Raw genomic sequence first — 14,297 nt, forward strand, 5'->3', positions numbered from 1 at the left:
GCTCAAAAGAAAGACTAAACACTGAAATACGATGTGTGCCCAAAATGAAGGGTTGCCAACTCAAAACAAAGTTGTACTTGGCCAGTTTTCTATGTTGCACAGCTTTCTCACAGAAGCTGACACACCAGAAAGCCTTGAAGCCCAAATCAATAAGCAGCTCATCTCCTGACAGTTTTTCCTTAAGGTTTAGATCAATGCTAAAGATAAAGCCAGTGCTTCAAAGCCTGGCAAAGCAATTGGTTTGGCATCAGTACTGGACAGTTGCATTCTTTAAGGCACTTTAAAAAAAAAAAAAAAAGACACAAAAATACCCATACCAAAGAACTGCAATGTCTCACTCTTCCTGGAACAATACAGAAATCATATTCTCTTTCTGCTATTTAAACTTGAAGAGTTCTTAACAAAGGCTGAAGAAGAACAGTGCATGTGAGCACAGATGCTGTGTGTTAGAGTAGGAGCCCAGGGAAACAAGCACTGTATATTTGTCCCACACACTGTTTCAGTAGTCTGTCAGCAGCAGCCCTAATAATACCAGCAAAGCAACAATATTAAAGTTCCAAATTGCCCTAATTTCAACCAAAGTCTCCCGATGCCATGAAATGTATTCACTTTGTTTTGTCAGGACAGCTAGAAAATAAAGACCCAGAGGAATAAAAACACTTGTTAAACACTTTTCAGGAAAACAAGCTTCACTGCCGTTATCACCTTGCATTTCCTTACATGGGCTATCCTCATATCAGAGCTAAGAAACTGAATTTGGCAGGAATTTGACAGAAGTACAAAAGCTCAGGCAAGGGCTCAGAGAGATACATCTACAGAATCACCACATTATTAAATTGAGAGATTACATTTTCATCTGGAGATAGAGAAGAGATGCACTGTAACAGAAAGGGGAAGCCAGCGATGACCCAAGACAGTGGCTGTGGCAGACAGGAGGACTTTTTAAGCTGACAGCATGCCAGGAATGATGGCCGGCAGAAGGAGAAACACAGCTCAAGGAGGGTACAGTGGCAAAGAGGGAGGTGATCTGATGTCTGAGGGGGCAGAACTTGGCGAAGAGAAGAAGAACACCGCTTTACTGAGAACAAAGTGAAAGAGGCCTTCAGACAGCATTAAGGAAGAAAGGCCTATTAGAAAAGACAGGAGATGCACGGAATGAATGGAAGATGACAAGTCAATAATACCAAACCCACATTCCAGGGGATGAGTAAACATCAGAGGGATAACCTGCTAGGCAGAAAGACATGTGATTGCACCTATACAGATAATTAGCTACTCTTTCTTCTAGCAGCTGCAATTTTGTTTTGGGTTTTTTTTTTTTTAATATATATATATAAATACATATTCAGAATACTGGCACCAAAAAGACTTTTTCCCCACTTAAAAAGGCCTTTTCAAATTTCATTAAAAAAAAAAAAAATCCAAAAAGTCACCACCCCACATAAATACATGGTTTGCCAACAACTCATCCAACGGAACTGGAAAGGTCTGGTACTTTAGAGGACTTCAGTGTCCTTTTCAAATACTCCAAAGGTTCAGAGATCGAAACCCCTTTCATGTAGAAGATTTGACTGGATAAAACTTTAAAAAAAATACTGTGGAAATGTTTTTCAGGTTTGCCAGAAGGACTTTTTGCACTCAGTTTTAGAAAAATGGATATCTAACTAAATAAATACTTCTGAGGCTGACAATGTCAGTTCTTTTGGTTGTGTGAGAAGGCCTCTGTTAAGTCATCACACTCAAGTGTTCAGAATAGAGGTCGTAGTCTCCAATAACTTTCCACGAACTCATGAGCTTGTAGACCCCACGTAGGAAAGAAAAGACTCTTTACTGATTGCTACCAGGAAACAGAAAAGGAGGAAGGGAAGACCATCAGAAAAACCTTCACTCTTCAAATAAAATGAAAAGTCAATAATCTTAATTGGAATTCTAATTTTTGAAGTTCTTATTTGCCTTTCTTCTCCCCTTTTTCTATTTGCTCCTCTGGACCTGTGAAATAAATGTACAGAAAGTGTTGAAACTGTATTGCCAAGTTTATTTCAGCCGAGTCCTCCTAGTGTTTGCTCTTGATAGAACAGCAAGCAGTTCACAAAATTGCCTTTTTCTTTCTCCATCAGCTCAAGGGGGTTTCTACTCCTGGGACTGCCTTTTATCTCTTATTCTGAGATCAGATAACTGCTGCTGACATTTGGTTACATACACTTCAGCTCAACCAGCTGGAGGCCTGATTCTTACCTAATGCACACTGCTGAAAGCAAGAAGTAACTCAGTAAGAGCACATGAAGTTATGGTGTGAAATGGGACTGACCGAGTCCAAGATCAGACCTTGCATTTTTCTGTCCATAGAAGGCAAAGCAAATAGTTTCTGAGCCAAAGTGAAAACACATAGTCAACAGGCAGTTTTATTCTAGCTCAGTATCTTTACACTACATAAAGATACTTTGGCAGCATACATAGCTTGAGAGGGGCAGGTTCTGCCCGACACCATGTGGGGTTCTAGACTTACAGAAGGGAAATCATGAGCTGTACTTCCTGACTGGGCAAAATAGCAGCAGCATGGTTCTCCCTGAATCCCCCAAACCTCCTAGTCTTCAAGTAAACCACACCGATGCTGCTGAGGGATCTGCTACTTGTGTGCTTCCACCTCCAGATGTTTTCCTCAGCTGACATGCGCTGGATGGATTCCAACGTGGCACCAACCCTTGCAGTGCACAGCTATCACAGCAGCAGTAGCTGCAGTGTGCCAATTATTGCCAAAGAAAGGCAATGCTGAAGAAAGAGGTATCAACATGACAATGCAAAATTAGCTTTTTAGAAGGTGGCATCCAAGAATATGGACATCTGTGTTTGAAACTAAATGCAGCACACAGAGCAGGCAGCATTTTTCTTTAAAAATCAGCTGCGTGCTCGTGGATTTAAAGTCAATCAGAGCCATGTATGACTTTCTACTGGAAATTATTTTTCATGCAACAATGTTGCCATATAATTGACTTGTCACTGTAATAACTTCATCTGGATTATCCAAGAAATAGCTCAGATGGCAAAAGACAGCTCTGTAAAACACTTATGAAGGAAGGTCTCTTTTCTGTTCAAACAAGCAGTTACCCTGAGCAGAGAGATCCATGGCTTTATCTAAACCTGCCTCAGATGGGCATCCATGTATGCACAGGGAGAAGAACTGACGGAGGAACGTGACTGTGGTCTTCAAGCCAAAAGCAGTGGCATTAAAAATAAGGCAATAGTATTTCTGCTTTTTGTTTAAATATCAAGGAAGCAAACTCTGCAAGGAAGAATCATGCCAGGCTCTTCTAACTTGCTCAGATTTCAACAAGCAATTTTTAAAACGTCCCATATTTAAAGAAATGCAGTTAAATATCAAAACCTGGAAGTTCTTGTAGTACTTAAGTGTGAGTACTCATATCAAAACATATTGTAGTTTAAAAGGTTATGCTCAAAATAAAAAGCCTCAATGTAAACGAAATGCTAAGGATTTTGTTTGCTTTTGAATTAGAATGTTGTACAGCAGTACCGAAAATAAAGATTTTTTTCTTGGAAACTAAGAAAGCTGCTCTTAGAAAACCCACCTTACACTCTATTCTGTTTTTAAAAGGGACAGAATAAAAATGTTTTCTAAGAGCCCACTTCATTTTTTGTTGTTTCAAACCCACCAGTTCTATAGTTTTCAACTTCCCCCCCCCCCCCCCCCCCCCAAATTAACAGCACAGGATCAGAGCTTCATTTCCACTTTAGAAAACAAGCATTAAAAATATAATACCGTCTATATGACAGCTATCAACCAACAAGACCCCAACCAGCTCCAGAGCCACAAGAAGGATTTAAGCATTGTAGCATCTGCCAAGGGATCACTACAGCCCCCTGCTAGAAGATGGCTTTGTAGTGAGGACTGCATAGCACTGCTGACCCCCTGCCACTTCAGCAAGTGGCACCAACTGCAAATTCTATGCAGTCTCTTGCACGTGTCATTTAAAATGATGAGCCCTGCATTTTTCCAGCTTAAAATAAAAATTTGGTTGAATTGTAGAGACAAGAAACCCAGTTGTACACAGACTTCAGATGAGTTTTGCTTGAGTAAGATGCGTAAGGCCAGTCTCACTGCATTCCACTCACTTAAAATGCATTTGTTGATCATAATAGGTAATTGTGATGCCAGGATTACATCAGCTGTTGCAATTTGGATGGAGTCCACCTCTCCTTTCATGGACTGAAATGTGCGAAATTCAATTGCTCTGGTGAAGTCTTAATTTTATACCAATTTACTTACAAACATCGAAAGGAAAATAAAATTTAAAACATGCAAAGGATTAAAGCACTCTTTTGCTAATGAGAGCCATCTGTTTGTTTCTTTCCTTTTTAAGGCATTTTCAATAGGTGGAAATGAAAGTCTTTAGACATTTTCATGCCTTGATCCTCAGCAACAACAACAACAAAAAAACAACATACTCATCTTCAGTCAGAACTAAGAAAATAAGCCTCATCTCAGCTTGCCAATTGCTTTGGGGAAGCTTTGCATCACTGCAGTGAAAGTGCTCTGCCTCACACCAAGATACCTCTCCATGTCTGGATAAGAACGGCCACCTCTGGTCACAAACTGACTGCAGTATGTTGCTCACTGTTCAGAGGTTGGCCATTCTCATCAGAGCCATAGGAACCAGTCTGTCTCTCAGCTCTTTGCAAGCAAGAGCAGTGGGTTGCTGTGCTACTTCAGCATTGTGGCACCACTCTTTGGTACATCATCACCAGTACAATATGATACCAGGAGGTATGTGTATTTAAGCACATAACATATGTATAAAAACCCACAATGCAACTCTGAGGACTATGACCACATCAAGCCAATACAGCAAAGAGAATCCTTTGAACGAGTCTGCTAGAGGAAACATTACACACCACTGGAGGCTACAGAATAAATGAAGAAATTAACTGGGAATTCATCACTTCAACCAATTTTTGCAAGCTAGCCATATCTTAGACACATACACAGGCATCGATAGCAGAGCTTGGAAACGCATCACAGTAACGTATGCTTAACATTCAGCCAAAGGTGTTTCTAATTAGGCATATGCTGCAAAATGGCAGAAGTTGTAGTCATCAACTGATGGAGCAAAAAATTACTCATTTGGGGAGTAATTTTTCAGTTAGATCATTCAGCTCTTCCCAGTATGATTTAATGAATGGTGAGTGATGAGCTGGTGACAGCCACACAGAAAGCTTGCAAAAGCAGCACTATCACACATTATCGCATCATGGCCTAAAATGTGATGGTGGTCAAATGCAAATCTATCTAGTTAAACAGCCAGACAGCCAATATTCAGAGAAAAAAAAATTACAAGCCATGTGTCATCTTTTTTGTAGAGATAGAAAAAAATGCTTTATAAACTGTTATACATTTCAAAAAAGCAAGGCAGATTCATGATCAGAGGATTCTGAAGATCCTTTTTTTTTTTTTTTTTTTTTTTTTTAAATAACAACTGTTATCTGTGCTCTGTCACAAAGTCAAAATTGCAGGTTCTAGGATTATTGCCCTGAAGTTCTCACTGTATCATAGGGCTGCACTAGAAGATATTTCCCACACAAGTTTCTTTGGAGAGTTTAACGACGCTCTTTAAAGTCTAAGAACACAATGACACTTTCTAAGGACAAATAAATTCGGGATTCTTTTACTCCTGTTGAAAGTTTTGGTGGGATTTGTATAGCTAAAGAAAAGTTCCTGTCATTAGGAATCATGATTGGAATCGACATGAGAGAGAATATGGCACTAAAGAAAAGCGTAATAAGCAGTGACTTAAGACTAGATGGGAACTCAACAGGCACATCCAGAACTGGATTCTAACACCCCTGACCACCAACCCAGCAATTTAACCATGGCACCATGCTGGATGTTGCAGATTACGTGGATGAAGAATCAGACAAGCTGGAGGAAATATTTTGAAACATTTATTTTTGACAAGAATTACACCAGAAAGGGTGTGAAAGACTTGTCACTTATTGACAAGCAGCTGATCCCACACTTGGCTGAACGTCTAAACTGCACTGAGGCTGTAGCAGATAACCAACAAATAATTAAGCACGGACTTTCAGTGGTGGCCTACTGTGTGAAGTGCAATTGGCAAGTAAACATCCAGGCCAGAAGTCAGATGAATAAAGTTCCTTCACTCTTTAAAGTATACAGATGAAAATCCCCCAAATATTTAATAGTTGCTGTAGCGTTTCACCTTTTTCTTTTCTTCCTTTCATTCAGCTTGGCACAAATATCTTCCTCATAAATTAGCACAACCTTGATTTGACAAGCTTTTCCTCAATTGCATTACAATGTCAAGTTCCAGTGCCACTGCTTTCAGCATAGCCCTGACCATTTGTCATCTTCTTGTAATTAATTACAGCTCTCTCAAACCAGGCTGCTACAGAAAGCGATAAGACTATTATACAGCTTTCAACATTCATTGTCTATGGGATTCTCACACTTCCCATTGTTCAACACGGGGGCATTGGACAATGCTCTGGATATAAAATTAACCTTATTATTAGAAATTCAAAGCCTAATTTCCTCACACAACTCTGAAGCTTTTGTTTCCTCCTGTTTTGCTAATGGCTGCCATGGTACGGAGCACAACGTGTACTGGCCTCAGTGTACATATGTATATGTGTCTACCTGTGCTGCATTAGATCACTACTGAGTCAAACTCCACAGCTTTCACCTTGCAGAAAACACCAACATTTCAAAGCTCTTTCTCATATGAATCAGAATAATTCTCCATTTTAGGGTTCCCATGTAAGTAAAGACATAGGGAATTTTATAAAGTTCTGAATTCTAATTTCCAGGTTTTGGTTGGCCATACCTATTGCTTCTTTTTATTTTTTAATACCATCTCACAGTACAGATACCTGAACTTTTTCAAAGTAAGGAATGAAATAAATTCAGGCAGAACATTCCCTTACTGCTTTATCAAGACTCATTTCTTCTCTTTCCACTTACATATCACAGGCTCTGAAAAATTTGTTTTCTTACTTACACAACGATATTTGGGCACAAATTTCTCAGGTTAAGTACACACATATACATACACACATATACATATATATATTAATATATATATATTAAAAATTAAGTTGTTAATTAAGAGATACTGTTTGTAGCGCTGTAGCATCTGCTGGCTCCAGCCAGGACTGAGGTCACAGCTTCCTGAATCCACCACCTCCCTGATCTTGTCATTTATACACGGCAGACAAAAGGTAAAAATAATAAGAAAATAGCTGGCTAGGAGCAGACCTGGAACGAGAAACCAAGTCGACAGCATTCAGCCTGCTAATCCAAGTTGTCTGCGATTCTGTGACCTTCACCAGAAGAAAACCTGCCAGCCACATTTCCAGCAACACAGGGTATCATCACCTTTCCTTTTCCTTAAACTGTGCCATGCTCTGAATATTTTGTGCACAAACTTCCAGTGCAGTACTTCGAGAAGATTTCCTTTATTTTTATTACACAATTAGGTAAATTGGACAGATGTTTTTCTTTATTTTCCCACTTTTACTGCTGGCATCTATCTGTGTCATTCCTCACTAGCCTGCTCTTCCCATCCCCCAGTGTTGCTCACTTGGGTTACTAATTGTTCCATTTCTGCTTCAATAGCCACATTTATTGATCACACACAGTGGGAATTCTGATCAAGTTCTGCCACAACAAACACCAGATCTATCAGAAAACATATTTATCTCTCTGGATTGTATGCTGACCTAGACAAGAAAGGGTAAACGGGTTCAAGGACCACACCTATTTACACTAGAGCATCACTTGCCCCGTCTCCACTTTGCAAGGAGAGATGGTAAATGCACAACAAGGTGTGGCTATACATGCCTTGCCATCATGCATATTATAAGTAGCATCAAAGGCAATGCATTTTAGACATTTCTCCCATTACTGAAAAGCATCACTAAAGAAAAGGGTAAACGCTGGATTAAATTTAACTGTTAGCCTTACATAGAAATACAAGCATTCAACAGATTTCTAGAGATCCCTGCATTTTTAATTCTCTGCCTGAAAACAAATTATCTCAAGGGCATTATAAGACTTCCAGACAAGTAATGCATACCTTGATTTTTTCCCCCCCATCAGGACTTGTAAACTTGAAAATACTTTCTTCCCTGAAGCTTCCAATGAAAAGTTATTTCATTTTCAGATGAAAACAGAACACAGCGTTGCAGGATATTCAACTTCTAATCACATTCTGACTTTCACTTCACTAGCTATTATATACACACATTTTATTATCTTCTTAATTCCCTATTCCAACCACTCCCACTGAGCTCTTGGAGTCTCTCTCAGTGAGACCTTAGGCAGTGGACGTATTTAACCAGACCTCCAATTCATCAGTTGTCCTGCTTGGAAAACTGATAAATGAAAAACTAAGAAGTAATTATATTTTTATCTAAGGCAGTCCCTCTTGCTACTAATTCTGTATGGAGATTGCTCTTTTTGCCCAGCTATCTCTCTACATCTAGAAGAGACACAACAGCAAGACAGATGGACACGGCTGTTTGCTACCAGAGATACCTGATGTTATACAGCATCTCAAAGGACAAGGAATTTCAGTTTGGAGGAACAGTTAACTTGATACTGAATCAGAGTTGCTAATGGTTACAGAAGGCATTTCCACAATGAAATGCTGTTCCTCTTCACTTGCCAAATTGTATTACTTCAGTGATTGAATTAGTTCATTTCTATCTCATGAGCATATGAAAATGACCTGCTAGAAAGAGCTATTCTGACAAGGTAAATGATATTCCATCATACACAACAACAACATCAGAGACAAGCCATATGGAAAAGCTTTGGTAGAAAAATGCATGGTAGGACTTGGTTTTACTCCTGGCTGGGGGATGGCTCAACAAAGACAGCGCCTTGTCAAGGTCACTCCACTCCCAAAGAAACTACACAGAGAATAGGTGATGCATTTTGCTGCTTAAGGCTGGGACATCTGCAGCTCAAAGCACAGAGCTGTTCTCTTTCCTGAACAAGGACCGCAGATCATTGCTCTCATCACCATCTTCTAGGTAAAGCCTTTAATGCAGGTGCTCATTTGTATATGTAATGACTCCTGTTTTATGGCAGTTAGTGGTCTCCCACCTTATGAGGGAATAAAGGATTAGGTAAGAATTTTTCATTCCTTTGATACCAAGTCTGCCTTCCTGCAAATTAATGGTCATAGATATTTCATGTTTTATTTTTTTTAAAGCTGATGGAGGAGGCAGACAAAGAATAACATTCAGAAAATTCAACCCACCAGAAAACACGAGCCTGCCTGGTACTGAGAAGTTCCTCCAGTGCCAACTGCAGTCTAGCCAAGTACTTCTGGCACTTCAGAGCTCTCTTGGGGTGGTTAATACACCAGGGTTCCAGAGCTCAGGGCTCAAGTTTTCCTGATGTGCTGCTTAAAGCCTCACCCACTGCTCTTAGCTTAGGAAAAAAAAAAAAAAAAAGTCTTTTTTTGCATTCAAAATACCAGTCCCTTCTTGGTGCTCAGATCCTTCAAACATTTGTGTGCCATTCTGTCTCTTTATAGCCATTGCTCAGCCAAACTCCACGTACTTCACTCCTTTAATGTTGCTTTTCATACGAGCCCCTACAGCTCGCTCTTCCCTCTGAACTACCTCCAACACTCAATACCTTTCTGATTCCAGAAATCTGACAGTGTTTGAGTCGGATTCTCTTTCCTGCAGCCAGGAACATTCTGTACTGAGTTATTCTTGTGATTTAAAATTATTTCTATGAACATATTTTAAAAGTTCCACCTCCTATACAACTTTTCAGTACCGCAGTACAGTTGTAAAGGGGAGGAACTGACATGATATCATGATATTCTTTTAAACACCCGCTCTAGATGGGTTAAAGGGGCACAAAGGTGTCAGAGGGGAATGGAACCAGTTGGATGACACAGGAGAGGGTACAGTTTTAACTCTGTACCAGTAGATCTCATACACATCCATCTGCTGCAACATACAATGCACTGAGCACATCAGATCCTTTATCTAATGCACAACACTGCTTATTTACTTTCTTCTAGCACATCATCACCCAAGCTAAATGGAAATGGGAAGCACACAGCAAAAAAAGAAGCAGCAGCAAAGAGTGGAGCAGTCACTGTGGGAGGCAGAGAGCTCAGCTGTAGTTCAGAAGCCAAACAGCCTATTGTCAGCTAATGCTGAAGAGCATGTTGCCTACTCCATACCCACTATGATATCACAACAATCTGTCTCTCCATACTCCTACAAAGTCATACATGGCCAGTCAGAATTTTTACTAAGACTTCCTACCACCCCTCCCCCCCCCAAAAAAAAATCAGCATGCAGATTCCACATCATGAGTTGTGTGAAATCTCAAGAATCTGTTCTGCCTAATTCCACAGTAAGTTATTTCTCAAAACTCCAAAAATGTTTCTTCCAAAATACTTCCAGTGAACTCAAAAGAAAACGTGAGAGCTTATTTTGGTTCTAACTTCACCTTCGTTTCTTCTTTTTTATTGTTAAAAGAAAACAAACGAAGACCCCAAGAAACTAACAAAGACGACAATTCTGAAAACTTCAGGAATTTCCACCTGCTTTCTTGATGAAGGCGGTTTTAGGGAAAAGTCGTAGAGTAATTTTCATCCCGAATTTCCCAGTTGCCAGAAAGGTAAGAAATTCTCATTTTCATTCTGCTCCACTTGGCACCTTTTAGAATAACACTGTGTACAGCATGTATACCTAACCCGTAATTATTTTCCTGCATTAGCATCTGCCAACTTGGTAAATTATAACAGAGAAAACAAATGTATTTGTCACAGCTGTAATAAGCCATATCCATGCTACTCATGTTGTTTGATTGATATTAGGGATGATGTAGATAAACAGCAAATCTTAAGGCTGGCTCAGCACTGTTTTTTTTCCCTCTCATCGAAGAACCTCGCATTACACGTTTTTCCTCTAACCCTGATTAAAAGAATAATGAGGGCCATAAGAACTGTTTGGTTTGATTGCCTTTCTACTGACACTCCCATTAAACCACGCTGTCCATAAATTAGCTGGTGTACTAAAGCAGCTTCTCTGCACTGATACACAATGGTAGTAATTTCAGTAGGGCTGAAAAAATGAGAAATAATGACAGACATAATCATAGTCAATGGTTTGTAAGGTTTCCTTAGAAACAACGTTAAGCTCAAAAAGTAGAGAACAAAATGTTTGAATACACTGGAAAACAAACGCTAGAAAAAAAAACCTTTCAGACACAAAAGAGGAATGTAAGCCAAAAGACAGCAATTTATATTAATCCTCACTAAAGTTATCTAGGACTAATACTCAAGCTATCTGTTGGAGTCATGGAGCAGTAATTTTTCATTAATACACTGAACCCAAATTGTTTCTTTCTCCTTTCCTTTCTGAAATTTTTGTGAGAACCATTTTAAGAAAGTAAACTTGTCCTAACAATCACAAATGAGCTCAACAAAAAACAAAACTCTTCTCTAGAGAAACCATCAGGTTTTGGCCAAGGCATGCTGGAGATGAATAAGGCAACTGATTGTCAGAAGCTTGTGGACCTCTGTGGCAATATCGTGATGGAATGGCCTGGGTTGCAAAGGACCACAAACATCATCCAGTTCCAACCCCCTGCTGTGTGCAGGTCGTCAACCAGCAGCCCAGGCTGCCCAGAGCCACGTCCAGCCTGGCCTTGAATGCCTGCAGGGATGGGGCATCCACAGCCTCCTTGGGCAGCCTGTTCCAGTGTGTCAGATATCTTAGTGAGACCTTCTTGCTGTGGTGTACCCACAAAGCAAACATATATAATGAGGTATCTGTAGGAAATGACCCCTTCTTAAGATGTGGCCTCCCTACTGCCTTTAAAGGACACTGAAATACGCTTTGGCTGCTTCTCCGGTTTTACATCTCATCTGAAAGACAGAAGAGACTTCAGGACCAGAACAGAAACAGTGCAACAGTCCTCAGTGTAAGCAGGGAGCAGGAGAAGTAATTTATCACATAAGTGTTGGTTTCTTTGGGGTGAATAATTTGAAAGCTGTATGTGAGGGATATTTTGGGTCAACTTCAAGGACAGATGCCTTGTTTTTTAAACTGATACCACTGTGTCAAGCAGGAGGTAAAAAAGCTGCTGAGCCCCAGCTTGACCAAGCTTCACCTTTCAAGGCAGCCTCTTGAGAGTAACAAAGTATGTAAGTGTATTTCTTTATTGGCAAGGGCTACTAAGCTAAAGATCTGAAAGGAAATGTAACCAAAATGAAGGAATTTCTCATCAGCTGATACCAATAGCTACCAAAAAGCCTCCAGGTAAGACTTACAGACAGAATGTATGCCTTGCAGAAGGAAAACAGTCTGAGAAAGTCGAAGAGAAGCGAGCCCCCAGTCATAAAAAGTTACCTTAGTTTTGTAGTCTACTGACACAAAATACCTGGGAGCTTGGAATAAAAGCACAACTGGGCACAAAGTTAACCAAAATACACCAACTCTATAGTAAGACCAAAATCTAGAAGAGTAGTTCAATATATGCTAACAGTCAATGAGTGGTTATTAGTTCTGATTCTAGTAAAGAGACACCAAATGTTAAAACTGCCATCAAGTTTCAGGTGCCACAAACACATACTGCTGTGCTTCCTTCAGTGGATTCATGCTAAGAATGTTGTTTTTTTTCCTAAGATAATTGTAAAGAGAAGCTCAACTGCACAGTTTCACCAAGAACAGATTTCAATGTGCTCTTCTCTCATGCTCAGCCCCTACCCAACACCATTCCCTGCTGCCTCCACCCCTTTGATAGAAACCACCCAGCAATGGCCTGGAAGGGACCTTAAACATCGTGTAGGTTGATATCAGGAAAACCCTTTATAGAAAAGGGTTGTTAAGCATTGGAATAGGCTCCCCATGGAGGTTGTTGAGTCACCATCCCTGCATGTGTTGTTAGATGCGTTTGGATGTGGTGCTGAGGGACATGATTTAGTGGAGGGTTGTCAGAGTTCGGATAGGACGGTTAGATTGTGGTTGAACTTGATGATCTTTAAGGTCTTTTCCAACCTGAGGTATTCTATGATTCTAGTTCTAAAACTCAGCACCTGCTTTCAATTACATCACTGATTTCTGCAGCTCTCCCAGCCCTGCACCTGGCTGGATATTGATTTTGCCTTTGATTTTAGCAGGTGTGACCCAGAGCATTTAGGGATTCTCCAGCTGAAACCAACTGATTACACTAGAAGCTCAGCAGCAAAGCAGCCATGATTGCTCCCAAGAAACGCTTTTTATGACTATGAATCAGAGATAACATCCTGAAGACACAGGAAAAAACTCAAGATAAAGACATCCATTACATTCAAACACACCATTCTTAAACTAACAAAAGTCAACCTGCACCAGAAAACTCTGAACGGAAAGCTGGGATCCTGACAAATAAACACACGTACGCTCCCCACACATTTCTCACCGCCATCTCAGCACGGGGTTTTTCATCCGTTTTTCCAGTTTTTTTCCTGCCCAAAATGCTACACGGGACACCGACGACCCACGGGGGTCTGCTGCATCTCCTCCACGCAGGCATGCAGCCCGGGAGGCAAGGCGCACCAAGAAGAAAAATCACAACTCACCTCAGCCCCGGGCGTTCGATCAGCCGAGCCGAAAAGCGCTCAAGAAAGCCGTCCCTAAGCTGCCGCCGTCCCCCGGTTGCCCCGTGTAGCTGCTGCTGGAACTTTCTGTGCCGCGATGCGGACGCACGTGCTGCCGGCCGACCCTGCAGGGCGCTGAGCCGCTCCGCCATTGGTGCCGCGCTCCGCCCCGCCTCCGGGCGCAGCTGCGGGGGATGAAGGCTGCCGATGCTCACGGCTCTCCTGGGCCGCTGCTTTCTGACCGTTAGCGCTCTGCTCTTGCTGTAGCCTGGTGACCTGCCCTGCTGATCTGCTCTTTTTCCAGCAGCGTTCATCTTGTCCGCAACAGATTCTATTTCCGCTGTGTTCTGTGTTTGCTTAATAAAAGATTTTTTTTTTTTTTTTTTTTTAACTTTTTTAGCTCGTCTACAGCTTCATCTTAACTCATTTCCATTTGACTGTGTCGGGATACGCTCTGTGTTTGGGTCTGTAGAATGCAGACGGAGTTTGTTTGAAACCCAGCCTCGCTGCCTTCTGTGATCCGCTAAGCAAACAGAGAGGCAAGCCTCGATCAGCAGCTCTGTGCCACCAACAGCTCCTGCTCTGCTGGGTTCCCATGAGGAGTGTGAGGTGCTTTGGGTATTCCACTGAGTATCTGGCAGTATC

At 41.0% G+C, this 14,297-nt stretch overlaps 1 long non-coding RNA gene across 1 annotated transcript in view; it reads right to left on the reverse strand.

Annotated features, from left to right (window-relative positions):
* LOC125701789 (uncharacterized) overlaps nucleotides 1–13,790 on the reverse strand; it is a 40,147-nt gene extending 26,357 nt beyond the window's left edge. The window contains exon 1 of the long non-coding RNA XR_007380360.1: nucleotides 13,635–13,790. This is a non-coding gene — a long non-coding RNA (uncharacterized LOC125701789). The remainder of the gene's footprint in view (nucleotides 1–13,634) is intronic.
* Nucleotides 13,791–14,297: the final 507 nt, after the last annotated feature.

Source organism: Lagopus muta, chromosome 17 (assembly GCF_023343835.1).
Source record: "Lagopus muta isolate bLagMut1 chromosome 17, bLagMut1 primary, whole genome shotgun sequence".
NCBI classification, from domain to species: Eukaryota; Metazoa; Chordata; class Aves; order Galliformes; family Phasianidae; genus Lagopus; species Lagopus muta.